Genomic DNA, 27,592 nt, shown 5'->3' on the forward strand with positions numbered 1-27,592 from the left:
GATAGCGGGAAAGACTGAAAGTGGGAAGAGAAGGGGATGACAGAGGATGAGATGGGTGGATGGCATCACTGACTCCATGGACATGAGTTGGAGCAAGCTCTGGGAGTTGGTGATGGAAAGGAAAGCCTGGCGTGCTGCAGTCCGTGGGGTTGCAAAGAGTTGGACACGACTGAGCTACTGAACTGCACTCTAGCTAAGGCCATTTATGAGATGGAAAATACTTGTTTTTTTCCAATTATATATGATGATAGTATGAGACAAAGTCACGTGTGCCATCTGATTGGAATTGATAGCCATGTAAGAGTGTATGATTACAAGTAGGGCATTGTCTGCATTCAGTCATGAGAAGTATCTGGGTCATCCTAGAGCTTCACCAAATGGCTTCTTCAACTCAACACACAAAGCCTAGAATATGAAGACTCCAGCAAATTTGGGAAGTGTGTGTGTTATTCCCTCAGTTGTGCCTGACTCTTTGGACCCCACGGACTCTTTAGACCCACCAGGCTCCTCTTGTCCATTGAATTCTCCAGGCCAGAATACTGGAGGGCATAGCCAGGACCTTTTCCAGGGAATCTTCCTGACCCGTGGATCAAACCTGGGTCTCTTGCATTGCAGGCGGATGCTTTACCATCTGAGTGAGACAAGATAATAAACATGTGGCCTGTTGCCTAGGTTTGGCAAGTCCTTAGGTATAGTCAATTTCTTTTGTGTCTTACGCATGGATGCCAGAGGTTTGCCACTTGATGCCTCCAAACAGTTTGATAGTTTGAAAAAATGCTGGAGATAAAAAAAAAAAAAGAAGGGATCAAGTAAAAATTGAAATCTGGAAAACAGAAGATGAGTGATAAAGTTGGGTACCTTTGTCCAATGGAAACCAAAAAGAAAATGTAGAAATATAACCAGGTTTCTCTGAATTGAGTCAAATACAAGTCAGCCATATTTCCTGGTGTCTGTCTGTTTATGGTGTCTTTTTCAGGTTCAAAGGGCAGAGGCAGAAGAATGGTTGAAACAAGATGTCTCTCTTCTGGGACAGCACTGCCATCGTGCGGAAACAGTTTGATCAGGCCAAAGCTGTGAGCTGCTCTTCCTTGCGAGGCCTAGCAGTGGAGGCCGGTCAGATCAACTTAGGAACAACAGAACCTGAACTCAAGCCTGGCCCTCAACCTTTTCTGTGTGATCTGGCAGGATCGGTGGACAGTCAGGTTCTAGGCTTAGTGTCTGATCAGTGAGGGCCCAGGACCACGGAGCCCTCCAGCTGCTGCCAGGAAGTCCAGTCACAGGAAGGAGGTAAGCGGGGCCTCAGTTTCCTAACATTGTGGTGGGCCTTAGAGCCAAGCACTGAAAATGGGGGCACTTGTCTTGTGAATCTGCCCTTTGTAGGGCCTGGGCCCATTGTGACAGGAGTGACAGAGTGCAATGGACTGGCCTAATGCCAAGTACCTTAAATAGGTGATGCCATTGACGAAGTTGAGGGTGACCAAAAGTCTAAATAAAGTACCATGGCTTGGAGCAAGAAGGACCTGTATGGAAGGAATGGGAATACACTGACTTGCTGGTTTGAGTCAGAATATTTTCTAGGAGCCTGCAGATGCTCAAGTGGATGAAAATCACAAATGTAGTGGAAGGCCTACATTGTCTGAACCCACCCACCAGCCGCGAACTTCTGTGTCTTTGCAGGTTCACTCTAAAGCCCAGGGTCAATACCTTTGTCCTGACCTGACGCTGATGTTATCTCAGTTCTTGCAGGGGAGCGGGGCAAAGACCTGGCTTTGGGGTTGGTGTGTGCTAAGTCTCTTGAGTCATGTCAGACTCTGTGCGACGCTATGGACTGCAGCCTGCCAGGGAGGATAGCATTATTTCCTTCCTGTGCTTTAAGATGGAAAGCAAACTGCTGTACTTTACTTTATTTGGGGGGACTCCAAAATCACTGCAGATGGTGACTGCAGCCATGAAATTAAAAGACGCTTGCTCCTTGGAAGTAAAGCTATGAGCAACCTAGACAGCATATTAAAAAACAGAGACATTTCTTTGCCAACAAAGGTCCGTCTGGTCAAAGCAATGGTTTTTCTGGCAGGCATGCATGGATGTGAGAGTTGGAATATAAGGACAGGTGAGCATCAAAGCATTGATGCTTTTGAGCTGTGGTGTGGCAGGAGACTCTTGAGAGTCCCTTGGACTGCACAGAGATCCAACCAGTCCATCCTAAAGGAAATCTACCCCGAATATACATTGGAGGGACTGATGCTGAAGCTGAAACTCCTATATTTTGGTCGTCTGATACGAAGAACTGACTCACTTGACAAGACCTTGATAGCGGGAAAGACTGAAAGTGGGAAGAGAAGGGGATGACAGAGGATGAGATGGGTGGATGGCATCACTGACTCCATGGACATGAGTTGGAGCAAGCTCTGGGAGTTGGTGATGGAAAGGAAAGCCTGGCGTGCTGCAGTCCGTGGGGTTGCAAAGAGTTGGACACGACTGAGCTACTGAACTGCACTCTAGCTAAGGCCATTTATGAGATGGAAAATACTTGTTTTTTTCCAATTATATATGATGATAGTATGAGACAAAGTCACGTGTGCCATCTGATTGGAATTGATAGCCATGTAAGAGTGTATGATTACAAGTAGGGCATTGTCTGCATTCAGTCATGAGAAGTATCTGGGTCATCCTAGAGCTTCACCAAATGGCTTCTTCAACTCAACACACAAAGCCTAGAATATGAAGACTCCAGCAAATTTGGGAAGTGTGTGTGTTATTCCCTCAGTTGTGCCTGACTCTTTGGACCCCACGGACTCTTTAGACCCACCAGGCTCCTCTTGTCCATTGAATTCTCCAGGCCAGAATACTGGAGGGCATAGCCAGGACCTTTTCCAGGGAATCTTCCTGACCCGTGGATCAAACCTGGGTCTCTTGCATTGCAGGCGGATGCTTTACCATCTGAGTGAGACAAGATAATAAACATGTGGCCTGTTGCCTAGGTTTGGCAAGTCCTTAGGTATAGTCAATTTCTTTTGTGTCTTACGCATGGATGCCAGAGGTTTGCCACTTGATGCCTCCAAACAGTTTGATAGTTTGAAAAAATGCTGGAGATAAAAAAAAAAAAAAGAAGGGATCAAGTAAAAATTGAAATCTGGAAAACAGAAGATGAGTGATAAAGTTGGGTACCTTTGTCCAATGGAAACCAAAAAGAAAATGTAGAAATATAACCAGGTTTCTCTGAATTGAGTCAAATACAAGTCAGCCATATTTCCTGGTGTCTGTCTGTTTATGGTGTCTTTTTCAGGTTCAAAGGGCAGAGGCAGAAGAATGGTTGAAACAAGATGTCTCTCTTCTGGGACAGCACTGCCATCGTGCGGAAACTGTTTGATCAGGCCAAAGCTGTGAGCTGCTCTTCCTTGCGAGGCCTAGCAGTGGAGGCCGGTCAGATCAACTTAGGAACAACAGAACCTGAACTCAAGCCTGGCCCTCAACCTTTTCTGTGTGATCTGGCAGGATCGGTGGACAGTCAGGTTCTAGGCTTAGTGTCTGATCAGTGAGGGCCCAGGACCACGGAGCCCTCCAGCTGCTGCCAGGAAGTCCAGTCACAGGAAGGAGGTAAGCGGGGCCTCAGTTTCCTAACATTGTGGTGGGCCTTAGAGCCAAGCACTGAAAATGGGGGCACTTGTCTTGTGAATCTGCCCTTTGTAGGGCCTGGGCCCATTGTGACAGGAGTGACAGAGTGCAATGGACTGGCCTAATGCCAAGTACCTTAAATAGGTGATGCCATTGACGAAGTTGAGGGTGACCAAAAGTCTAAATAAAGTACCATGGCTTGGAGCAAGAAGGACCTGTATGGAAGGAATGGGAATACACTGACTTGCTGGTTTGAGTCAGAATATTTTCTAGGAGCCTGCAGATGCTCAAGTGGATGAAAATCACAAATGTAGTGGAAGGCCTACATTGTCTGAACCCACCCACCAGCCGCGAACTTCTGTGTCTTTGCAGGTTCACTCTAAAGCCCAGGGTCAATACCTTTGTCCTGACCTGACGCTGATGTTATCTCAGTTCTTGCAGGGGAGCGGGGCAAAGACCTGGCTTTGGGGTTGGTGTGTGCTAAGTCTCTTGAGTCATGTCAGACTCTGTGCGACGCTATGGACTGCAGCCTGCCAGGGAGGATAGCATTATTTCCTTCCTGTGCTTTAAGATGGAAAGCAAACTGCTGTACTTTACTTTATTTGGGGGGACTCCAAAATCACTGCAGATGGTGACTGCAGCCATGAAATTAAAAGACGCTTGCTCCTTGGAAGTAAAGCTATGAGCAACCTAGACAGCATATTAAAAAACAGAGACATTTCTTTGCCAACAAAGGTCCGTCTGGTCAAAGCAATGGTTTTTCTGGCAGGCATGCATGGATGTGAGAGTTGGAATATAAGGACAGGTGAGCATCAAAGCATTGATGCTTTTGAGCTGTGGTGTGGCAGGAGACTCTTGAGAGTCCCTTGGACTGCACAGAGATCCAACCAGTCCATCCTAAAGGAAATCTACCCCGAATATACATTGGAGGGACTGATGCTGAAGCTGAAACTCCTATATTTTGGTCGTCTGATACGAAGAACTGACTCACTTGACAAGACCTTGATAGCGGGAAAGACTGAAAGTGGGAAGAGAAGGGGATGACAGAGGATGAGATGGGTGGATGGCATCACTGACTCCATGGACATGAGTTGGAGCAAGCTCTGGGAGTTGGTGATGGAAAGGAAAGCCTGGCGTGCTGCAGTCCGTGGGGTTGCAAAGAGTTGGACACGACTGAGCTACTGAACTGCACTCTAGCTAAGGCCATTTATGAGATGGAAAATACTTGTTTTTTTCCAATTATATATGATGATAGTATGAGACAAAGTCACGTGTGCCATCTGATTGGAATTGATAGCCATGTAAGAGTGTATGATTACAAGTAGGGCATTGTCTGCATTCAGTCATGAGAAGTATCTGGGTCATCCTAGAGCTTCACCAAATGGCTTCTTCAACTCAACACACAAAGCCTAGAATATGAAGACTCCAGCAAATTTGGGAAGTGTGTGTGTTATTCCCTCAGTTGTGCCTGACTCTTTGGACCCCACGGACTCTTTAGACCCACCAGGCTCCTCTTGTCCATTGAATTCTCCAGGCCAGAATACTGGAGGGCATAGCCAGGACCTTTTCCAGGGAATCTTCCTGACCCGTGGATCAAACCTGGGTCTCTTGCATTGCAGGCGGATGCTTTACCATCTGAGTGAGACAAGATAATAAACATGTGGCCTGTTGCCTAGGTTTGGCAAGTCCTTAGGTATAGTCAATTTCTTTTGTGTCTTACGCATGGATGCCAGAGGTTTGCCACTTGATGCCTCCAAACAGTTTGATAGTTTGAAAAAATGCTGGAGATAAAAAAAAAAAAAAGAAGGGATCAAGTAAAAATTGAAATCTGGAAAACAGAAGATGAGTGATAAAGTTGGGTACCTTTGTCCAATGGAAACCAAAAAGAAAATGTAGAAATATAACCAGGTTTCTCTGAATTGAGTCAAATACAAGTCAGCCATATTTCCTGGTGTCTGTCTGTTTATGGTGTCTTTTTCAGGTTCAAAGGGCAGAGGCAGAAGAATGGTTGAAACAAGATGTCTCTCTTCTGGGACAGCACTGCCATCGTGCGGAAACAGTTTGATCAGGCCAAAGCTGTGAGCTGCTCTTCCTTGCGAGGCCTAGCAGTGGAGGCCGGTCAGATCAACTTAGGAACAACAGAACCTGAACTCAAGCCTGGCCCTCAACCTTTTCTGTGTGATCTGGCAGGATCGGTGGACAGTCAGGTTCTAGGCTTAGTGTCTGATCAGTGAGGGCCCAGGACCACGGAGCCCTCCAGCTGCTGCCAGGAAGTCCAGTCACAGGAAGGAGGTAAGCGGGGCCTCAGTTTCCTAACATTGTGGTGGGCCTTAGAGCCAAGCACTGAAAATGGGGGCACTTGTCTTGTGAATCTGCCCTTTGTAGGGCCTGGGCCCATTGTGACAGGAGTGACAGAGTGCAATGGACTGGCCTAATGCCAAGTACCTTAAATAGGTGATGCCATTGACGAAGTTGAGGGTGACCAAAAGTCTAAATAAAGTACCATGGCTTGGAGCAAGAAGGACCTGTATGGAAGGAATGGGAATACACTGACTTGCTGGTTTGAGTCAGAATATTTTCTAGGAGCCTGCAGATGCTCAAGTGGATGAAAATCACAAATGTAGTGGAAGGCCTACATTGTCTGAACCCACCCACCAGCCGCGAACTTCTGTGTCTTTGCAGGTTCACTCTAAAGCCCAGGGTCAATACCTTTGTCCTGACCTGACGCTGATGTTATCTCAGTTCTTGCAGGGGAGCGGGGCAAAGACCTGGCTTTGGGGTTGGTGTGTGCTAAGTCTCTTGAGTCATGTCAGACTCTGTGCGACGCTATGGACTGCAGCCTGCCAGGGAGGATAGCATTATTTCCTTCCTGTGCTTTAAGATGGAAAGCAAACTGCTGTACTTTACTTTATTTGGGGGGACTCCAAAATCACTGCAGATGGTGACTGCAGCCATGAAATTAAAAGACGCTTGCTCCTTGGAAGTAAAGCTATGAGCAACCTAGACAGCATATTAAAAAACAGAGACATTTCTTTGCCAACAAAGGTCCGTCTGGTCAAAGCAATGGTTTTTCTGGCAGGCATGCATGGATGTGAGAGTTGGAATATAAGGACAGGTGAGCATCAAAGCATTGATGCTTTTGAGCTGTGGTGTGGCAGGAGACTCTTGAGAGTCCCTTGGACTGCACAGAGATCCAACCAGTCCATCCTAAAGGAAATCTACCCCGAATATACATTGGAGGGACTGATGCTGAAGCTGAAACTCCTATATTTTGGTCGTCTGATACGAAGAACTGACTCACTTGACAAGACCTTGATAGCGGGAAAGACTGAAAGTGGGAAGAGAAGGGGATGACAGAGGATGAGATGGGTGGATGGCATCACTGACTCCATGGACATGAGTTGGAGCAAGCTCTGGGAGTTGGTGATGGAAAGGAAAGCCTGGCGTGCTGCAGTCCGTGGGGTTGCAAAGAGTTGGACACGACTGAGCTACTGAACTGCACTCTAGCTAAGGCCATTTATGAGATGGAAAATACTTGTTTTTTTCCAATTATATATGATGATAGTATGAGACAAAGTCACGTGTGCCATCTGATTGGAATTGATAGCCATGTAAGAGTGTATGATTACAAGTAGGGCATTGTCTGCATTCAGTCATGAGAAGTATCTGGGTCATCCTAGAGCTTCACCAAATGGCTTCTTCAACTCAACACACAAAGCCTAGAATATGAAGACTCCAGCAAATTTGGGAAGTGTGTGTGTTATTCCCTCAGTTGTGCCTGACTCTTTGGACCCCACGGACTCTTTAGACCCACCAGGCTCCTCTTGTCCATTGAATTCTCCAGGCCAGAATACTGGAGTGCATAGCCAGGACCTTTTCCAGGGAATCTTCCTGACCCGTGGATCAAACCTGGGTCTCTTGCATTGCAGGCGGATGCTTTACCATCTGAGTGAGACAAGATAATAAACATGTGGCCTGTTGCCTAGGTTTGGCAAGTCCTTAGGTATAGTCAATTTCTTTTGTGTCTTACGCATGGATGCCAGAGGTTTGCCACTTGATGCCTCCAAACAGTTTGATAGTTTGAAAAAATGCTGGAGATAAAAAAAAAAAAAAGAAGGGATCAAGTAAAAATTGAAATCTGGAAAACAGAAGATGAGTGATAAAGTTGGGTACCTTTGTCCAATGGAAACCAAAAAGAAAATGTAGAAATATAACCAGGTTTCTCTGAATTGAGTCAAATACAAGTCAGCCATATTTCCTGGTGTCTGTCTGTTTATGGTGTCTTTTTCAGGTTCAAAGGGCAGAGGCAGAAGAATGGTTGAAACAAGATGTCTCTCTTCTGGGACAGCACTGCCATCGTGCGGAAACTGTTTGATCAGGCCAAAGCTGTGAGCTGCTCTTCCTTGCGAGGCCTAGCAGTGGAGGCCGGTCAGATCAACTTAGGAACAACAGAACCTGAACTCAAGCCTGGCCCTCAACCTTTTCTGTGTGATCTGGCAGGATCGGTGGACAGTCAGGTTCTAGGCTTAGTGTCTGATCAGTGAGGGCCCAGGACCACGGAGCCCTCCAGCTGCTGCCAGGAAGTCCAGTCACAGGAAGGAGGTAAGCGGGGCCTCAGTTTCCTAACATTGTGGTGGGCCTTAGAGCCAAGCACTGAAAATGGGGGCACTTGTCTTGTGAATCTGCCCTTTGTAGGGCCTGGGCCCATTGTGACAGGAGTGACAGAGTGCAATGGACTGGCCTAATGCCAAGTACCTTAAATAGGTGATGCCATTGACGAAGTTGAGGGTGACCAAAAGTCTAAATAAAGTACCATGGCTTGGAGCAAGAAGGACCTGTATGGAAGGAATGGGAATACACTGACTTGCTGGTTTGAGTCAGAATATTTTCTAGGAGCCTGCAGATGCTCAAGTGGATGAAAATCACAAATGTAGTGGAAGGCCTACATTGTCTGAACCCACCCACCAGCTGCGAACTTCTGTGTCTTTGCAGGTTCACTCTAAAGCCCAGGGTCAATACCTTTGTCCTGACCTGACGCTGATGTTATCTCAGTTCTTGCAGGGGAGCGGGGCAAAGACCTGGCTTTGGGGTTGGTGTGTGCTAAGTCTCTTGAGTCATGTCAGACTCTGTGCGACGCTATGGACTGCAGCCTGCCAGGGAGGATAGCATTATTTCCTTCCTGTGCTTTAAGATGGAAAGCAAACTGCTGTACTTTACTTTATTTTGGGGGACTCCAAAATCACTGCAGATGGTGACTGCAGCCATGAAATTAAAAGACGCTTGCTCCTTGGAAGTAAAGCTATGAGCAACCTAGACAGCATATTAAAAAACAGAGACATTTCTTTGCCAACAAAGGTCCGTCTGGTCAAAGCAATGGTTTTTCTGGCAGGCATGCATGGATGTGAGAGTTGGAATATAAGGACAGGTGAGCATCAAAGCATTGATGCTTTTGAGCTGTGGTGTGGCAGGAGACTCTTGAGAGTCCCTTGGACTGCACAGAGATCCAACCAGTCCATCCTAAAGGAAATCTACCCCGAATATACATTGGAGGGACTGATGCTGAAGCTGAAACTCCTATATTTTGGTCGTCTGATACGAAGAACTGACTCACTTGACAAGACCTTGATAGCGGGAAAGACTGAAAGTGGGAAGAGAAGGGGATGACAGAGGATGAGATGGGTGGATGGCATCACTGACTCCATGGACATGAGTTGGAGCAAGCTCTGGGAGTTGGTGATGGAAAGGAAAGCCTGGCGTGCTGCAGTCCGTGGGGTTGCAAAGAGTTGGACACGACTGAGCTACTGAACTGCACTCTAGCTAAGGCCATTTATGAGATGGAAAATACTTGTTTTTTTCCAATTATATATGATGATAGTATGAGACAAAGTCACGTGTGCCATCTGATTGGAATTGATAGCCATGTAAGAGTGTATGATTACAAGTAGGGCATTGTCTGCATTCAGTCATGAGAAGTATCTGGGTCATCCTAGAGCTTCACCAAATGGCTTCTTCAACTCAACACACAAAGCCTAGAATATGAAGACTCCAGCAAATTTGGGAAGTGTGTGTGTTATTCCCTCAGTTGTGCCTGACTCTTTGGACCCCACGGACTCTTTAGACCCACCAGGCTCCTCTTGTCCATTGAATTCTCCAGGCCAGAATACTGGAGGGCATAGCCAGGACCTTTTCCAGGGAATCTTCCTGACCCGTGGATCAAACCTGGGTCTCTTGCATTGCAGGCGGATGCTTTACCATCTGAGTGAGACAAGATAATAAACATGTGGCCTGTTGCCTAGGTTTGGCAAGTCCTTAGGTATAGTCAATTTCTTTTGTGTCTTACGCATGGATGCCAGAGGTTTGCCACTTGATGCCTCCAAACAGTTTGATAGTTTGAAAAAATGCTGGAGATAAAAAAAAAAAAAAGAAGGGATCAAGTAAAAATTGAAATCTGGAAAACAGAAGATGAGTGATAAAGTTGGGTACCTTTGTCCAATGGAAACCAAAAAGAAAATGTAGAAATATAACCAGGTTTCTCTGAATTGAGTCAAATACAAGTCAGCCATATTTCCTGGTGTCTGTCTGTTTATGGTGTCTTTTTCAGGTTCAAAGGGCAGAGGCAGAAGAATGGTTGAAACAAGATGTCTCTCTTCTGGGACAGCACTGCCATCGTGCGGAAACAGTTTGATCAGGCCAAAGCTGTGAGCTGCTCTTCCTTGCGAGGCCTAGCAGTGGAGGCCGGTCAGATCAACTTAGGAACAACAGAACCTGAACTCAAGCCTGGCCCTCAACCTTTTCTGTGTGATCTGGCAGGATCGGTGGACAGTCAGGTTCTAGGCTTAGTGTCTGATCAGTGAGGGCCCAGGACCACGGAGCCCTCCAGCTGCTGCCAGGAAGTCCAGTCACAGGAAGGAGGTAAGCGGGGCCTCAGTTTCCTAACATTGTGGTGGGCCTTAGAGCCAAGCACTGAAAATGGGGGCACTTGTCTTGTGAATCTGCCCTTTGTAGGGCCTGGGCCCATTGTGACAGGAGTGACAGAGTGCAATGGACTGGCCTAATGCCAAGTACCTTAAATAGGTGATGCCATTGACGAAGTTGAGGGTGACCAAAAGTCTAAATAAAGTACCATGGCTTGGAGCAAGAAGGACCTGTATGGAAGGAATGGGAATACACTGACTTGCTGGTTTGAGTCAGAATATTTTCTAGGAGCCTGCAGATGCTCAAGTGGATGAAAATCACAAATGTAGTGGAAGGCCTACATTGTCTGAACCCACCCACCAGCCGCGAACTTCTGTGTCTTTGCAGGTTCACTCTAAAGCCCAGGGTCAATACCTTTGTCCTGACCTGACGCTGATGTTATCTCAGTTCTTGCAGGGGAGCGGGGCAAAGACCTGGCTTTGGGGTTGGTGTGTGCTAAGTCTCTTGAGTCATGTCAGACTCTGTGCGACGCTATGGACTGCAGCCTGCCAGGGAGGATAGCATTATTTCCTTCCTGTGCTTTAAGATGGAAAGCAAACTGCTGTACTTTACTTTATTTGGGGGGACTCCAAAATCACTGCAGATGGTGACTGCAGCCATGAAATTAAAAGACGCTTGCTCCTTGGAAGTAAAGCTATGAGCAACCTAGACAGCATATTAAAAAACAGAGACATTTCTTTGCCAACAAAGGTCCGTCTGGTCAAAGCAATGGTTTTTCTGGCAGGCATGCATGGATGTGAGAGTTGGAATATAAGGACAGGTGAGCATCAAAGCATTGATGCTTTTGAGCTGTGGTGTGGCAGGAGACTCTTGAGAGTCCCTTGGACTGCACAGAGATCCAACCAGTCCATCCTAAAGGAAATCTACCCCGAATATACATTGGAGGGACTGATGCTGAAGCTGAAACTCCTATATTTTGGTCGTCTGATACGAAGAACTGACTCACTTGACAAGACCTTGATAGCGGGAAAGACTGAAAGTGGGAAGAGAAGGGGATGACAGAGGATGAGATGGGTGGATGGCATCACTGACTCCATGGACATGAGTTGGAGCAAGCTCTGGGAGTTGGTGATGGAAAGGAAAGCCTGGCGTGCTGCAGTCCGTGGGGTTGCAAAGAGTTGGACACGACTGAGCTACTGAACTGCACTCTAGCTAAGGCCATTTATGAGATGGAAAATACTTGTTTTTTTCCAATTATATATGATGATAGTATGAGACAAAGTCACGTGTGCCATCTGATTGGAATTGATAGCCATGTAAGAGTGTATGATTACAAGTAGGGCATTGTCTGCATTCAGTCATGAGAAGTATCTGGGTCATCCTAGAGCTTCACCAAATGGCTTCTTCAACTCAACACACAAAGCCTAGAATATGAAGACTCCAGCAAATTTGGGAAGTGTGTGTGTTATTCCCTCAGTTGTGCCTGACTCTTTGGACCCCACGGACTCTTTAGACCCACCAGGCTCCTCTTGTCCATTGAATTCTCCAGGCCAGAATACTGGAGGGCATAGCCAGGACCTTTTCCAGGGAATCTTCCTGACCCGTGGATCAAACCTGGGTCTCTTGCATTGCAGGCGGATGCTTTACCATCTGAGTGAGACAAGATAATAAACATGTGGCCTGTTGCCTAGGTTTGGCAAGTCCTTAGGTATAGTCAATTTCTTTTGTGTCTTACGCATGGATGCCAGAGGTTTGCCACTTGATGCCTCCAAACAGTTTGATAGTTTGAAAAAATGCTGGAGATAAAAAAAAAAAAAAGAAGGGATCAAGTAAAAATTGAAATCTGGAAAACAGAAGATGAGTGATAAAGTTGGGTACCTTTGTCCAATGGAAACCAAAAAGAAAATGTAGAAATATAACCAGGTTTCTCTGAATTGAGTCAAATACAAGTCAGCCATATTTCCTGGTGTCTGTCTGTTTATGGTGTCTTTTTCAGGTTCAAAGGGCAGAGGCAGAAGAATGGTTGAAACAAGATGTCTCTCTTCTGGGACAGCACTGCCATCGTGCGGAAACTGTTTGATCAGGCCAAAGCTGTGAGCTGCTCTTCCTTGCGAGGCCTAGCAGTGGAGGCCGGTCAGATCAACTTAGGAACAACAGAACCTGAACTCAAGCCTGGCCCTCAACCTTTTCTGTGTGATCTGGCAGGATCGGTGGACAGTCAGGTTCTAGGCTTAGTGTCTGATCAGTGAGGGCCCAGGACCACGGAGCCCTCCAGCTGCTGCCAGGAAGTCCAGTCACAGGAAGGAGGTAAGCGGGGCCTCAGTTTCCTAACATTGTGGTGGGCCTTAGAGCCAAGCACTGAAAATGGGGGCACTTGTCTTGTGAATCTGCCCTTTGTAGGGCCTGGGCCCATTGTGACAGGAGTGACAGAGTGCAATGGACTGGCCTAATGCCAAGTACCTTAAATAGGTGATGCCATTGACGAAGTTGAGGGTGACCAAAAGTCTAAATAAAGTACCATGGCTTGGAGCAAGAAGGACCTGTATGGAAGGAATGGGAATACACTGACTTGCTGGTTTGAGTCAGAATATTTTCTAGGAGCCTGCAGATGCTCAAGTGGATGAAAATCACAAATGTAGTGGAAGGCCTACATTGTCTGAACCCACCCACCAGCCGCGAACTTCTGTGTCTTTGCAGGTTCACTCTAAAGCCCAGGGTCAATACCTTTGTCCTGACCTGACGCTGATGTTATCTCAGTTCTTGCAGGGGAGCGGGGCAAAGACCTGGCTTTGGGGTTGGTGTGTGCTAAGTCTCTTGAGTCATGTCAGACTCTGTGCGACGCTATGGACTGCAGCCTGCCAGGGAGGATAGCATTATTTCCTTCCTGTGCTTTAAGATGGAAAGCAAACTGCTGTACTTTACTTTATTTGGGGGGACTCCAAAATCACTGCAGATGGTGACTGCAGCCATGAAATTAAAAGACGCTTGCTCCTTGGAAGTAAAGCTATGAGCAACCTAGACAGCATATTAAAAAACAGAGACATTTCTTTGCCAACAAAGGTCCGTCTGGTCAAAGCAATGGTTTTTCTGGCAGGCATGCATGGATGTGAGAGTTGGAATATAAGGACAGGTGAGCATCAAAGCATTGATGCTTTTGAGCTGTGGTGTGGCAGGAGACTCTTGAGAGTCCCTTGGACTGCACAGAGATCCAACCAGTCCATCCTAAAGGAAATCTACCCCGAATATACATTGGAGGGACTGATGCTGAAGCTGAAACTCCTATATTTTGGTCGTCTGATACGAAGAACTGACTCACTTGACAAGACCTTGATAGCGGGAAAGACTGAAAGTGGGAAGAGAAGGGGATGACAGAGGATGAGATGGGTGGATGGCATCACTGACTCCATGGACATGAGTTGGAGCAAGCTCTGGGAGTTGGTGATGGAAAGGAAAGCCTGGCGTGCTGCAGTCCGTGGGGTTGCAAAGAGTTGGACACGACTGAGCTACTGAACTGCACTCTAGCTAAGGCCATTTATGAGATGGAAAATACTTGTTTTTTTCCAATTATATATGATGATAGTATGAGACAAAGTCACGTGTGCCATCTGATTGGAATTGATAGCCATGTAAGAGTGTATGATTACAAGTAGGGCATTGTCTGCATTCAGTCATGAGAAGTATCTGGGTCATCCTAGAGCTTCACCAAATGGCTTCTTCAACTCAACACACAAAGCCTAGAATATGAAGACTCCAGCAAATTTGGGAAGTGTGTGTGTTATTCCCTCAGTTGTGCCTGACTCTTTGGACCCCACGGACTCTTTAGACCCACCAGGCTCCTCTTGTCCATTGAATTCTCCAGGCCAGAATACTGGAGGGCATAGCCAGGACCTTTTCCAGGGAATCTTCCTGACCCGTGGATCAAACCTGGGTCTCTTGCATTGCAGGCGGATGCTTTACCATCTGAGTGAGACAAGATAATAAACATGTGGCCTGTTGCCTAGGTTTGGCAAGTCCTTAGGTATAGTCAATTTCTTTTGTGTCTTACGCATGGATGCCAGAGGTTTGCCACTTGATGCCTCCAAACAGTTTGATAGTTTGAAAAAATGCTGGAGATAAAAAAAAAAAAAAGAAGGGATCAAGTAAAAATTGAAATCTGGAAAACAGAAGATGAGTGATAAAGTTGGGTACCTTTGTCCAATGGAAACCAAAAAGAAAATGTAGAAATATAACCAGGTTTCTCTGAATTGAGTCAAATACAAGTCAGCCATATTTCCTGGTGTCTGTCTGTTTATGGTGTCTTTTTCAGGTTCAAAGGGCAGAGGCAGAAGAATGGTTGAAACAAGATGTCTCTCTTCTGGGACAGCACTGCCATCGTGCGGAAACAGTTTGATCAGGCCAAAGCTGTGAGCTGCTCTTCCTTGCGAGGCCTAGCAGTGGAGGCCGGTCAGATCAACTTAGGAACAACAGAACCTGAACTCAAGCCTGGCCCTCAACCTTTTCTGTGTGATCTGGCAGGATCGGTGGACAGTCAGGTTCTAGGCTTAGTGTCTGATCAGTGAGGGCCCAGGACCACGGAGCCCTCCAGCTGCTGCCAGGAAGTCCAGTCACAGGAAGGAGGTAAGCGGGGCCTCAGTTTCCTAACATTGTGGTGGGCCTTAGAGCCAAGCACTGAAAATGGGGGCACTTGTCTTGTGAATCTGCCCTTTGTAGGGCCTGGGCCCATTGTGACAGGAGTGACAGAGTGCAATGGACTGGCCTAATGCCAAGTACCTTAAATAGGTGATGCCATTGACGAAGTTGAGGGTGACCAAAAGTCTAAATAAAGTACCATGGCTTGGAGCAAGAAGGACCTGTATGGAAGGAATGGGAATACACTGACTTGCTGGTTTGAGTCAGAATATTTTCTAGGAGCCTGCAGATGCTCAAGTGGATGAAAATCACAAATGTAGTGGAAGGCCTACATTGTCTGAACCCACCCACCAGCCGCGAACTTCTGTGTCTTTGCAGGTTCACTCTAAAGCCCAGGGTCAATACCTTTGTCCTGACCTGACGCTGATGTTATCTCAGTTCTTGCAGGGGAGCGGGGCAAAGACCTGGCTTTGGGGTTGGTGTGTGCTAAGTCTCTTGAGTCATGTCAGACTCTGTGCGACGCTATGGACTGCAGCCTGCCAGGGAGGATAGCATTATTTCCTTCCTGTGCTTTAAGATGGAAAGCAAACTGCTGTACTTTACTTTATTTGGGGGGACTCCAAAATCACTGCAGATGGTGACTGCAGCCATGAAATTAAAAGACGCTTGCTCCTTGGAAGTAAAGCTATGAGCAACCTAGACAGCATATTAAAAAACAGAGACATTTCTTTGCCAACAAAGGTCCGTCTGGTCAAAGCAATGGTTTTTCTGGCAGGCATGCATGGATGTGAGAGTTGGAATATAAGGACAGGTGAGCATCAAAGCATTGATGCTTTTGAGCTGTGGTGTGGCAGGAGACTCTTGAGAGTCCCTTGGACTGCACAGAGATCCAACCAGTCCATCCTAAAGGAAATCTACCCCGAATATACATTGGAGGGACTGATGCTGAAGCTGAAACTCCTATATTTTGGTCGTCTGATACGAAGAACTGACTCACTTGACAAGACCTTGATAGCGGGAAAGACTGAAAGTGGGAAGAGAAGGGGATGACAGAGGATGAGATGGGTGGATGGCATCACTGACTCCATGGACATGAGTTGGAGCAAGCTCTGGGAGTTGGTGATGGAAAGGAAAGCCTGGCGTGCTGCAGTCCGTGGGGTTGCAAAGAGTTGGACACGACTGAGCTACTGAACTGCACTCTAGCTAAGGCCATTTATGAGATGGAAAATACTTGTTTTTCTCCAATTATATATGATGATAGTATGAGACAAAGTCACGTGTGCCATCTGATTGGAATTGATAGCCATGTAAGAGTGTATGATTACAAGTAGGGCATTGTCTGCATTCAGTCATGAGAAGTATCTGGGTCATCCTAGAGCTTCACCAAATGGCTTCTTCAACTCAACACACAAAGCCTAGAATATGAAGACTCCAGCAAATTTGGGAAGTGTGTGTGTTATTCCCTCAGTTGTGCCTGACTCTTTGGACCCCACGGACTCTTTAGACCCACCAGGCTCCTCTTGTCCATTGAATTCTCCAGGCCAGAATACTGGAGGGCATAGCCAGGACCTTTTCCAGGGAATCTTCCTGACCCGTGGATCAAACCTGGGTCTCTTGCATTGCAGGCGGATGCTTTACCATCTGAGTGAGACAAGATAATAAACATGTGGCCTGTTGCCTAGGTTTGGCAAGTCCTTAGGTATAGTCAATTTCTTTTGTGTCTTACGCATGGATGCCAGAGGTTTGCCACTTGATGCCTCCAAACAGTTTGATAGTTTGAAAAAATGCTGGAGATAAAAAAAAAAAAAAGAAGGGATCAAGTAAAAATTGAAATCTGGAAAACAGAAGATGAGTGATAAAGTTGGGTACCTTTGTCCAATGGAAACCAAAAAGAAAATGTAGAAATATAACCAGGTTTCTCTGAATTGAGTCAAATACAAGTCAGCCATATTTCCTGGTGTCTGTCTGTTTATGGTGTCTTTTTCAGGTTCAAAGGGCAGAGGCAGAAGAATGGTTGAAACAAGATGTCTCTCTTCTGGGACAGCACTGCCATCGTGCGGAAACAGTTTGATCAGGCCAAAGCTGTGAGCTGCTCTTCCTTGCGAGGCCTAGCAGTGGAGGCCGGTCAGATCAACTTAGGAACAACAGAACCTGAACTCAAGCCTGGCCCTCAACCTTTTCTGTGTGATCTGGCAGGATCGGTGGACAGTCAGGTTCTAGGCTTAGTGTCTGATCAGTGAGGGCCCAGGACCACGGAGCCCTCCAGCTGCTGCCAGGAAGTCCAGTCACAGGAAGGAGGTAAGCGGGGCCTCAGTTTCCTAACATTGTGGTGGGCCTTAGAGCCAAGCACTGAAAATGGGGGCACTTGTCTTGTGAATCTGCCCTTTGTAGGGCCTGGGCCCATTGTGACAGGAGTGACAGAGTGCAATGGACTGGCCTAATGCCAAGTACCTTAAATAGGTGATGCCATTGACGAAGTTGAGGGTGACCAAAAGTCTAAATAAAGTACCATGGCTTGGAGCAAGAAGGACCTGTATGGAAGGAATGGGAATACACTGACTTGCTGGTTTGAGTCAGAATATTTTCTAGGAGCCTGCAGATGCTCAAGTGGATGAAAATCACAAATGTAGTGGAAGGCCTACATTGTCTGAACCCACCCACCAGCCGCGAACTTCTGTGTCTTTGCAGGTTCACTCTAAAGCCCAGGGTCAATACCTTTGTCCTGACCTGACGCTGATGTTATCTCAGTTCTTGCAGGGGAGCGGGGCAAAGACCTGGCTTTGGGGTTGGTGTGTGCTAAGTCTCTTGAGTCATGTCAGACTCTGTGCGACGCTATGGACTGCAGCCTGCCAGGGAGGATAGCATTATTTCCTTCCTGTGCTTTAAGATGGAAAGCAAACTGCTGTACTTTACTTTATTTGGGGGGACTCCAAAATCACTGCAGATGGTGACTGCAGCCATGAAATTAAAAGACGCTTGCTCCTTGGAAGTAAAGCTATGAGCAACCTAGACAGCATATTAAAAAACAGAGACATTTCTTTGCCAACAAAGGTCCGTCTGGTCAAAGCAATGGTTTTTCTGGCAGGCATGCATGGATGTGAGAGTTGGAATATAAGGACAGGTGAGCATCAAAGCATTGATGCTTTTGAGCTGTGGTGTGGCAGGAGACTCTTGAGAGTCCCTTGGACTGCACAGAGATCCAACCAGTCCATCCTAAAGGAAATCTACCCCGAATATACATTGGAGGGACTGATGCTGAAGCTGAAACTCCTATATTTTGGTCGTCTGATACGAAGAACTGACTCACTTGACAAGACCTTGATAGCGGGAAAGACTGAAAGTGGGAAGAGAAGGGGATGACAGAGGATGAGATGGGTGGATGGCATCACTGACTCCATGGACATGAGTTGGAGCAAGCTCTGGGAGTTGGTGATGGAAAGGAAAGCCTGGCGTGCTGCAGTCCGTGGGGTTGCAAAGAGTTGGACACGACTGAGCTACTGAACTGCACTCTAGCTAAGGCCATTTATGAGATGGAAAATACTTGTTTTTTTCCAATTATATATGATGATAGTATGAGACAAAGTCACGTGTGCCATCTGATTGGAATTGATAGCCATGTAAGAGTGTATGATTACAAGTAGGGCATTGTCTGCATTCAGTCATGAGAAGTATCTGGGTCATCCTAGAGCTTCACCAAATGGCTTCTTCAACTCAACACACAAAGCCTAGAATATGAAGACTCCAGCAAATTTGGGAAGTGTGTGTGTTATTCCCTCAGTTGTGCCTGACTCTTTGGACCCCACGGACTCTTTAGACCCACCAGGCTCCTCTTGTCCATTGAATTCTCCAGGCCAGAATACTGGAGTGCATAGCCAGGACCTTTTCCAGGGAATCTTCCTGACCCGTGGATCAAACCTGGGTCTCTTGCATTGCAGGCGGATGCTTTACCATCTGAGTGAGACAAGATAATAAACATGTGGCCTGTTGCCTAGGTTTGGCAAGTCCTTAGGTATAGTCAATTTCTTTTGTGTCTTACGCATGGATGCCAGAGGTTTGCCACTTGATGCCTCCAAACAGTTTGATAGTTTGAAAAAATGCTGGAGATAAAAAAAAAAAAAGAAGGGATCAAGTAAAAATTGAAATCTGGAAAACAGAAGATGAGTGATAAAGTTGGGTACCTTTGTCCAATGGAAACCAAAAAGAAAATGTAGAAATATAACCAGGTTTCTCTGAATTGAGTCAAATACAAGTCAGCCATATTTCCTGGTGTCTGTCTGTTTATGGTGTCTTTTTCAGGTTCAAAGGGCAGAGGCAGAAGAATGGTTGAAACAAGATGTCTCTCTTCTGGGACAGCACTGCCATCGTGCGGAAACAGTTTGATCAGGCCAAAGCTGTGAGCTGCTCTTCCTTGCGAGGCCTAGCAGTGGAGGCCGGTCAGATCAACTTAGGAACAACAGAACCTGAACTCAAGCCTGGCCCTCAACCTTTTCTGTGTGATCTGGCAGGATCGGTGGACAGTCAGGTTCTAGGCTTAGTGTCTGATCAGTGAGGGCCCAGGACCACGGAGCCCTCCAGCTGCTGCCAGGAAGTCCAGTCACAGGAAGGAGGTAAGCGGGGCCTCAGTTTCCTAACATTGTGGTGGGCCTTAGAGCCAAGCACTGAAAATGGGGGCACTTGTCTTGTGAATCTGCCCTTTGTAGGGCCTGGGCCCATTGTGACAGGAGTGACAGAGTGCAATGGACTGGCCTAATGCCAAGTACCTTAAATAGGTGATGCCATTGACGAAGTTGAGGGTGACCAAAAGTCTAAATAAAGTACCATGGCTTGGAGCAAGAAGGACCTGTATGGAAGGAATGGGAATACACTGACTTGCTGGTTTGAGTCAGAATATTTTCTAGGAGCCTGCAGATGCTCAAGTGGATGAAAATCACAAATGTAGTGGAAGGCCTACATTGTCTGAACCCACCCACCAGCTGCGAACTTCTGTGTCTTTGCAGGTTCACTCTAAAGCCCAGGGTCAATACCTTTGTCCTGACCTGACGCTGATGTTATCTCAGTTCTTGCAGGGGAGCGGGGCAAAGACCTGGCTTTGGGGTTGGTGTGTGCTAAGTCTCTTGAGTCATGTCAGACTCTGTGCGACGCTATGGACTGCAGCCTGCCAGGGAGGATAGCATTATTTCCTTCCTGTGCTTTAAGATGGAAAGCAAACTGCTGTACTTTACTTTATTTGGGGGGACTCCAAAATCACTGCAGATGGTGACTGCAGCCATGAAATTAAAAGACGCTTGCTCCTTGGAAGTAAAGCTATGAGCAACCTAGACAGCATATTAAAAAACAGAGACATTTCTTTGCCAACAAAGGTCCGTCTGGTCAAAGCAATGGTTTTTCTGGCAGGCATGCATGGATGTGAGAGTTGGAATATAAGGACAGGTGAGCATCAAAGCATTGATGCTTTTGAGCTGTGGTGTGGCAGGAGACTCTTGAGAGTCCCTTGGACTGCACAGAGATCCAACCAGTCCATCCTAAAGGAAATCTACCCCGAATATACATTGGAGGGACTGATGCTGAAGCTGAAACTCCTATATTTTGGTCGTCTGATACGAAGAACTGACTCACTTGACAAGACCTTGATAGCGGGAAAGACTGAAAGTGGGAAGAGAAGGGGATGACAGAGGATGAGATGGGTGGATGGCATCACTGACTCCATGGACATGAGTTGGAGCAAGCTCTGGGAGTTGGTGATGGAAAGGAAAGCCTGGCGTGCTGCAGTCCGTGGGGTTGCAAAGAGTTGGACACGACTGAGCTACTGAACTGACCTCTAGCTAAGGCCATTTATGAGATGGAAAATACTTGTTTTTTTCCAATTATATATGATGATAGTATGAGACAAAGTCACGTGTGCCATCTGATTGGAATTGATAGCCATGTAAGAGTGTATGATTACAAGTAGGGCATTGTCTGCATTCAGTCATGAGAAGTATCTGGGTCATCCTAGAGCTTCACCAAATGGCTTCTTCAACTCAACACACAAAGCCTAGAATATGAAGACTCCAGCAAATTTGGGAAGTGTGTGTGTTATTCCCTCAGTTGTGCCTGACTCTTTGGACCCCACGGACTCTTTAGACCCACCAGGCTCCTCTTGTCCATTGAATTCTCCAGGCCAGAATACTGGAGGGCATAGCCAGGACCTTTTCCAGGGAATCTTCCTGACCCGTGGATCAAACCTGGGTCTCTTGCATTGCAGGCGGATGCTTTACCATCTGAGTGAGACAAGATAATAAACATGTGGCCTGTTGCCTAGGTTTGGCAAGTCCTTAGGTATAGTCAATTTCTTTTGTGTCTTACGCATGGATGCCAGAGGTTTGCCACTTGATGCCTCCAAACAGTTTGATAGTTTGAAAAAATGCTGGAGATAAAAAAAAAAAAAAGAAGGGATCAAGTAAAAATTGAAATCTGGAAAACAGAAGATGAGTGATAAAGTTGGGTACCTTTGTCCAATGGAAACCAAAAAGAAAATGTAGAAATATAACCAGGTTTCTCTGAATTGAGTCAAATACAAGTCAGCCATATTTCCTGGTGTCTGTCTGTTTATGGTGTCTTTTTCAGGTTCAAAGGGCAGAGGCAGAAGAATGGTTGAAACAAGATGTCTCTCTTCTGGGACAGCACTGCCATCGTGCGGAAACTGTTTGATCAGGCCAAAGCTGTGAGCTGCTCTTCCTTGCGAGGCCTAGCAGTGGAGGCCGGTCAGATCAACTTAGGAACAACAGAACCTGAACTCAAGCCTGGCCCTCAACCTTTTCTGTGTGATCTGGCAGGATCGGTGGACAGTCAGGTTCTAGGCTTAGTGTCTGATCAGTGAGGGCCCAGGACCACGGAGCCCTCCAGCTGCTGCCAGGAAGTCCAGTCACAGGAAGGAGGTAAGCGGGGCCTCAGTTTCCTAACATTGTGGTGGGCCTTAGAGCCAAGCACTGAAAATGGGGGCACTTGTCTTGTGAATCTGCCCTTTGTAGGGCCTGGGCCCATTGTGACAGGAGTGACAGAGTGCAATGGACTGGCCTAATGCCAAGTACCTTAAATAGGTGATGCCATTGACGAAGTTGAGGGTGACCAAAAGTCTAAATAAAGTACCATGGCTTGGAGCAAGAAGGACCTGTATGGAAGGAATGGGAATACACTGACTTGCTGGTTTGAGTCAGAATATTTTCTAGGAGCCTGCAGATGCTCAAGTGGATGAAAATCACAAATGTAGTGGAAGGCCTACATTGTCTGAACCCACCCACCAGCTGCGAACTTCTGTGTCTTTGCAGGTTCACTCTAAAGCCCAGGGTCAATACCTTTGTCCTGACCTGACGCTGATGTTATCTCAGTTCTTGCAGGGGAGCGGGGCAAAGACCTGGCTTTGGGGTTGGTGTGTGCTAAGTCTCTTGAGTCATGTCAGACTCTGTGCGACGCTATGGACTGCAGCCTGCCAGGGAGGATAGCATTATTTCCTTCCTGTGCTTTAAGATGGAAAGCAAACTGCTGTACTTTACTTTATTTTGGGGGACTCCAAAATCACTGCAGATGGTGACTGCAGCCATGAAATTAAAAGACGCTTGCTCCTTGGAAGTAAAGCTATGAGCAACCTAGACAGCATATTAAAAAACAGAGACATTTCTTTGCCAACAAAGGTCCGTCTGGTCAAAGCAATGGTTTTTCTGGCAGGCATGCATGGATGTGAGAGTTGGAATATAAGGACAGGTGAGCATCAAAGCATTGATGCTTTTGAGCTGTGGTGTGGCAGGAGACTCTTGAGAGTCCCTTGGACTGCACAGAGATCCAACCAGTCCATCCTAAAGGAAATCTACCCCGAATATACATTGGAGGGACTGATGCTGAAGCTGAAACTCCTATATTTTGGTCGTCTGATACGAAGAACTGACTCACTTGACAAGACCTTGATAGCGGGAAAGACTGAAAGTGGGAAGAGAAGGGGATGACAGAGGATGAGATGGGTGGATGGCATCACTGACTCCATGGACATGAGTTGGAGCAAGCTCTGGGAGTTGGTGATGGAAAGGAAAGCCTGGCGTGCTGCAGTCCGTGGGGTTGCAAAGAGTTGGACACGACTGAGCTACTGAACTGAACTCTAGCTAAGGCCATTTATGAGATGGAAAATACTTGTTTTTCTCCAATTATATATGATGATAGTATGAGACAAAGTCACGTGTGCCATCTGATTGGAATTGATAGCCATGTAAGAGTGTATGATTACAAGTAGGGCATTGTCTGCATTCAGTCATGAGAAGTATCTGGGTCATCCTAGAGCTTCACCAAATGGCTTCTTCAACTCAACACACAAAGCCTAGAATATGAAGACTCCAGCAAATTTGGGAAGTGTGTGTGTTATTCCCTCAGTTGTGCCTGACTCTTTGGACCCCACGGACTCTTTAGACCCACCAGGCTCCTCTTGTCCATTGAATTCTCCAGGCCAGAATACTGGAGTGCATAGCCAGGACCTTTTCCAGGGAATCTTCCTGACCCGTGGATCAAACCTGGGTCTCTTGCATTGCAGGCGGATGCTTTACCATCTGAGTGAGACAAGATAATAAACATGTGGCCTGTTGCCTAGGTTTGGCAAGTCCTTAGGTATAGTCAATTTCTTTTGTGTCTTACGCATGGATGCCAGAGGTTTGCCACTTGATGCCTCCAAACAGTTTGATAGTTTGAAAAAATGCTGGAGATAAAAAAAAAAAAAGAAGGGATCAAGTAAAAATTGAAATCTGGAAAACAGAAGATGAGTGATAAAGTTGGGTACCTTTGTCCAATGGAAACCAAAAAGAAAATGTAGAAATATAACCAGGTTTCTCTGAATTGAGTCAAATACAAGTCAGCCATATTTCCTGGTGTCTGTCTGTTTATGGTGTCTTTTTCAGGTTCAAAGGGCAGAGGCAGAAGAATGGTTGAAACAAGATGTCTCTCTTCTGGGACAGCACTGCCATCGTGCGGAAACAGTTTGATCAGGCCAAAGCTGTGAGCTGCTCTTCCTTGCGAGGCCTAGCAGTGGAGGCCGGTCAGATCAACTTAGGAACAACAGAACCTGAACTCAAGCCTGGCCCTCAACCTTTTCTGTGTGATCTGGCAGGATCGGTGGACAGTCAGGTTCTAGGCTTAGTGTCTGATCAGTGAGGGCCCAGGACCACGGAGCCCTCCAGCTGCTGCCAGGAAGTCCAGTCACAGGAAGGAGGTAAGCGGGGCCTCAGTTTCCTAACATTGTGGTGGGCCTTAGAGCCAAGCACTGAAAATGGGGGCACTTGTCTTGTGAATCTGCCCTTTGTAGGGCCTGGGCCCATTGTGACAGGAGTGACAGAGTGCAATGGACTGGCCTAATGCCAAGTACCTTAAATAGGTGATGCCATTGACGAAGTTGAGGGTGACCAAAAGTCTAAATAAAGTACCATGGCTTGGAGCAAGAAGGACCTGTATGGAAGGAATGGGAATACACTGACTTGCTGGTTTGAGTCAGAATATTTTCTAGGAGCCTGCAGATGCTCAAGTGGATGAAAATCACAAATGTAGTGGAAGGCCTACATTGTCTGAACCCACCCACCAGCCGCGAACTTCTGTGTCTTTGCAGGTTCACTCTAAAGCCCAGGGTCAATACCTTTGTCCTGACCTGACGCTGATGTTATCTCAGTTCTTGCAGGGGAGCGGGGCAAAGACCTGGCTTTGGGGTTGGTGTGTGCTAAGTCTCTTGAGTCATGTCAGACTCTGTGCGACGCTATGGACTGCAGCCTGCCAGGGAGGATAGCATTATTTCCTTCCTGTGCTTTAAGATGGAAAGCAAACTGCTGTACTTTACTTTATTTTGGGGGACTCCAAAATCACTGCAGATGGTGACTGCAGCCATGAAATTAAAAGACGCTTGCTCCTTGGAAGTAAAGCTATGAGCAACCTAGACAGCATATTAAAAAACAGAGACATTTCTTTGCCAACAAAGGTCCGTCTGGTGAAAGCAATGGTTTTTCTGGCAGGCATGCATGGATGTGAGAGTTGGAATATAAGGACAGGTGAGCATCAAAGCATTGATGCTTTTGAGCTGTGGTGTGGCAGGAGACTCTTGAGAGTCCCTTGGACTGCACAGAGATCCAACCAGTCCATCCTAAAGGAAATCTACCCCGAATATACATTGGAGGGACTGATGCTGAAGCTGAAACTCCTATATTTTGGTCGTCTGATACGAAGAACTGACTCACTTGACAAGACCTTGATAGCGGGAAAGACTGAAAGTGGGAAGAGAAGGGGATGACAGAGGATGAGATGGGTGGATGGCATCACTGACTCCACGGACATGAGTTGGAGCAAGCTCTGGGAGTTGGTGATGGAAAGGAAAGCCTGGCGTGCTGCAGTCCGTGGGGTTGCAAAGAGTTGGACACGACTGAGCTACTGAACTGCACTCTAGCTAAGGCCATTTATGAGATGGAAAATACTTGTTTTTTTCCAATTATATATGATGATAGTATGAGACAAAGTCACGTGTGCCATCTGATTGGAATTGATAGCCATGTAAGAGTGTATGATTACAAGTAGGGCATTGTCTGCATTCAGTCATGAGAAGTATCTGGGTCATCCTAGAGCTTCACCAAATGGCTTCTTCAACTCAACACACAAAGCCTAGAATATGAAGACTCCAGCAAATTTGGGAAGTGTGTGTGTTATTCCCTCAGTTGTGCCTGACTCTTTGGACCCCACGGACTCTTTAGACCCACCAGGCTCCTCTTGTCCATTGAATTCTCCAGGCCAGAATACTGGAGTGCATAGCCAGGACCTTTTCCAGGGAATCTTCCTGACCCGTGGATCAAACCTGGGTCTCTTGCATTGCAGGCGGATGCTTTACCATCTGAGTGAGACAAGATAATAAACATGTGGCCTGTTGCCTAGGTTTGGCAAGTCCTTAGGTATAGTCAATTTCTTTTGTGTCTTACGCATGGATGCCAGAGGTTTGCCACTTGATGCCTCCAAACAGTTTGATAGTTTGAAAAAATGCTGGAGATAAAAAAAAAAAAAGAAGGGATCAAGTAAAAATTGAAATCTGGAAAACAGAAGATGAGTGATAAAGTTGGGTACCTTTGTCCAATGGAAACCAAAAAGAAAATGTAGAAATATAACCAGGTTTCTCTGAATTGAGTCAAATACAAGTCAGCCATATTTCCTGGTGTCTGTCTGTTTATGGTGTCTTTTTCAGGTTCAAAGGGCAGAGGCAGAAGAATGGTTGAAACAAGATGTCTCTCTTCTGGGACAGCACTGCCATCGTGCGGAAACAGTTTGATCAGGCCAAAGCTGTGAGCTGCTCTTCCTTGCGAGGCCTAGCAGTGGAGGCCGGTCAGATCAACTTAGGAACAACAGAACCTGAACTCAAGCCTGGCCCTCAACCTTTTCTGTGTGATCTGGCAGGATCGGTGGACAGTCAGGTTCTAGGCTTAGTGTCTGATCAGTGAGGGCCCAGGACCACGGAGCCCTCCAGCTGCTGCCAGGAAGTCCAGTCACAGGAAGGAGGTAAGCGGGGCCTCAGTTTCCTAACATTGTGGTGGGCCTTAGAGCCAAGCACTGAAAATGGGGGCACTTGTCTTGTGAATCTGCCCTTTGTAGGGCCTGGGCCCATTGTGACAGGAGTGACAGAGTGCAATGGACTGGCCTAATGCCAAGTACCTTAAATAGGTGATGCCATTGACGAAGTTGAGGGTGACCAAAAGTCTAAATAAAGTACCATGGCTTGGAGCAAGAAGGACCTGTATGGAAGGAATGGGAATACACTGACTTGCTGGTTTGAGTCAGAATATTTTCTAGGAGCCTGCAGATGCTCAAGTGGATGAAAATCACAAATGTAGTGGAAGGCCTACATTGTCTGAACCCACCCACCAGCCGCGAACTTCTGTGTCTTTGCAGGTTCACTCTAAAGCCCAGGGTCAATACCTTTGTCCTGACCTGACGCTGATGTTATCTCAGTTCTTGCAGGGGAGCGGGGCAAAGACCTGGCTTTGGGGTTGGTGTGTGCTAAGTCTCTTGAGTCATGTCAGACTCTGTGCGACGCTATGGACTGCAGCCTGCCAGGGAGGATAGCATTATTTCCTTCCTGTGCTTTAAGATGGAAAGCAAACTGCTGTACTTTACTTTATTTGGGGGGACTCCAAAATCACTGCAGATGGTGACTGCAGCCATGAAATTAAAAGACGCTTGCTCCTTGGAAGTAAAGCTATGAGCAACCTAGACAGCATATTAAAAAACAGAGACATTTCTTTGCCAACAAAGGTCCGTCTGGTCAAAGCAATGGTTTTTCTGGCAGGCATGCATGGATGTGAGAGTTGGAATATAAGGACAGGTGAGCATCAAAGCATTGATGCTTTTGAGCTGTGGTGTGGCAGGAGACTCTTGAGAGTCCCTTGGACTGCACAGA

General features: G+C 46.7%; 2 long non-coding RNA genes across 2 annotated transcripts in view; both read left to right on the top strand.

The window, feature by feature from the left end:
• LOC145536975 (uncharacterized) overlaps positions 1-7,816 on the top strand; it is a 411,144-nt gene extending 403,328 nt beyond the window's left edge. The window contains exons 176-178 of the long non-coding RNA XR_014076109.1: positions 977-1,287; positions 3,287-3,597; positions 5,597-7,816. This is a non-coding gene — a long non-coding RNA (uncharacterized LOC145536975). The remainder of the gene's footprint in view (positions 1-976; positions 1,288-3,286; positions 3,598-5,596) is intronic.
• A 4,710-nt stretch (positions 7,817-12,526) lies between these two features.
• Positions 12,527-27,592, top strand: part of LOC145536977 (uncharacterized) — a 55,342-nt gene continuing 40,276 nt past the window's right edge. The window contains exons 1-7 of the long non-coding RNA XR_014076111.1: positions 12,527-12,837; positions 14,837-15,147; positions 17,147-17,457; positions 19,456-19,766; positions 21,766-22,076; positions 24,075-24,385; positions 26,384-26,694. This is a non-coding gene — a long non-coding RNA (uncharacterized LOC145536977). The remainder of the gene's footprint in view (positions 12,838-14,836; positions 15,148-17,146; positions 17,458-19,455; positions 19,767-21,765; positions 22,077-24,074; positions 24,386-26,383; positions 26,695-27,592) is intronic.

Source organism: Giraffa tippelskirchi, chromosome X (assembly GCF_054371585.1).
Source record: "Giraffa tippelskirchi isolate mGirTip1 chromosome X, T2T-mGirTip1v1.2.pri, whole genome shotgun sequence".
In the NCBI taxonomy this organism is placed as follows: Eukaryota; Metazoa; Chordata; class Mammalia; order Artiodactyla; family Giraffidae; genus Giraffa; species Giraffa tippelskirchi.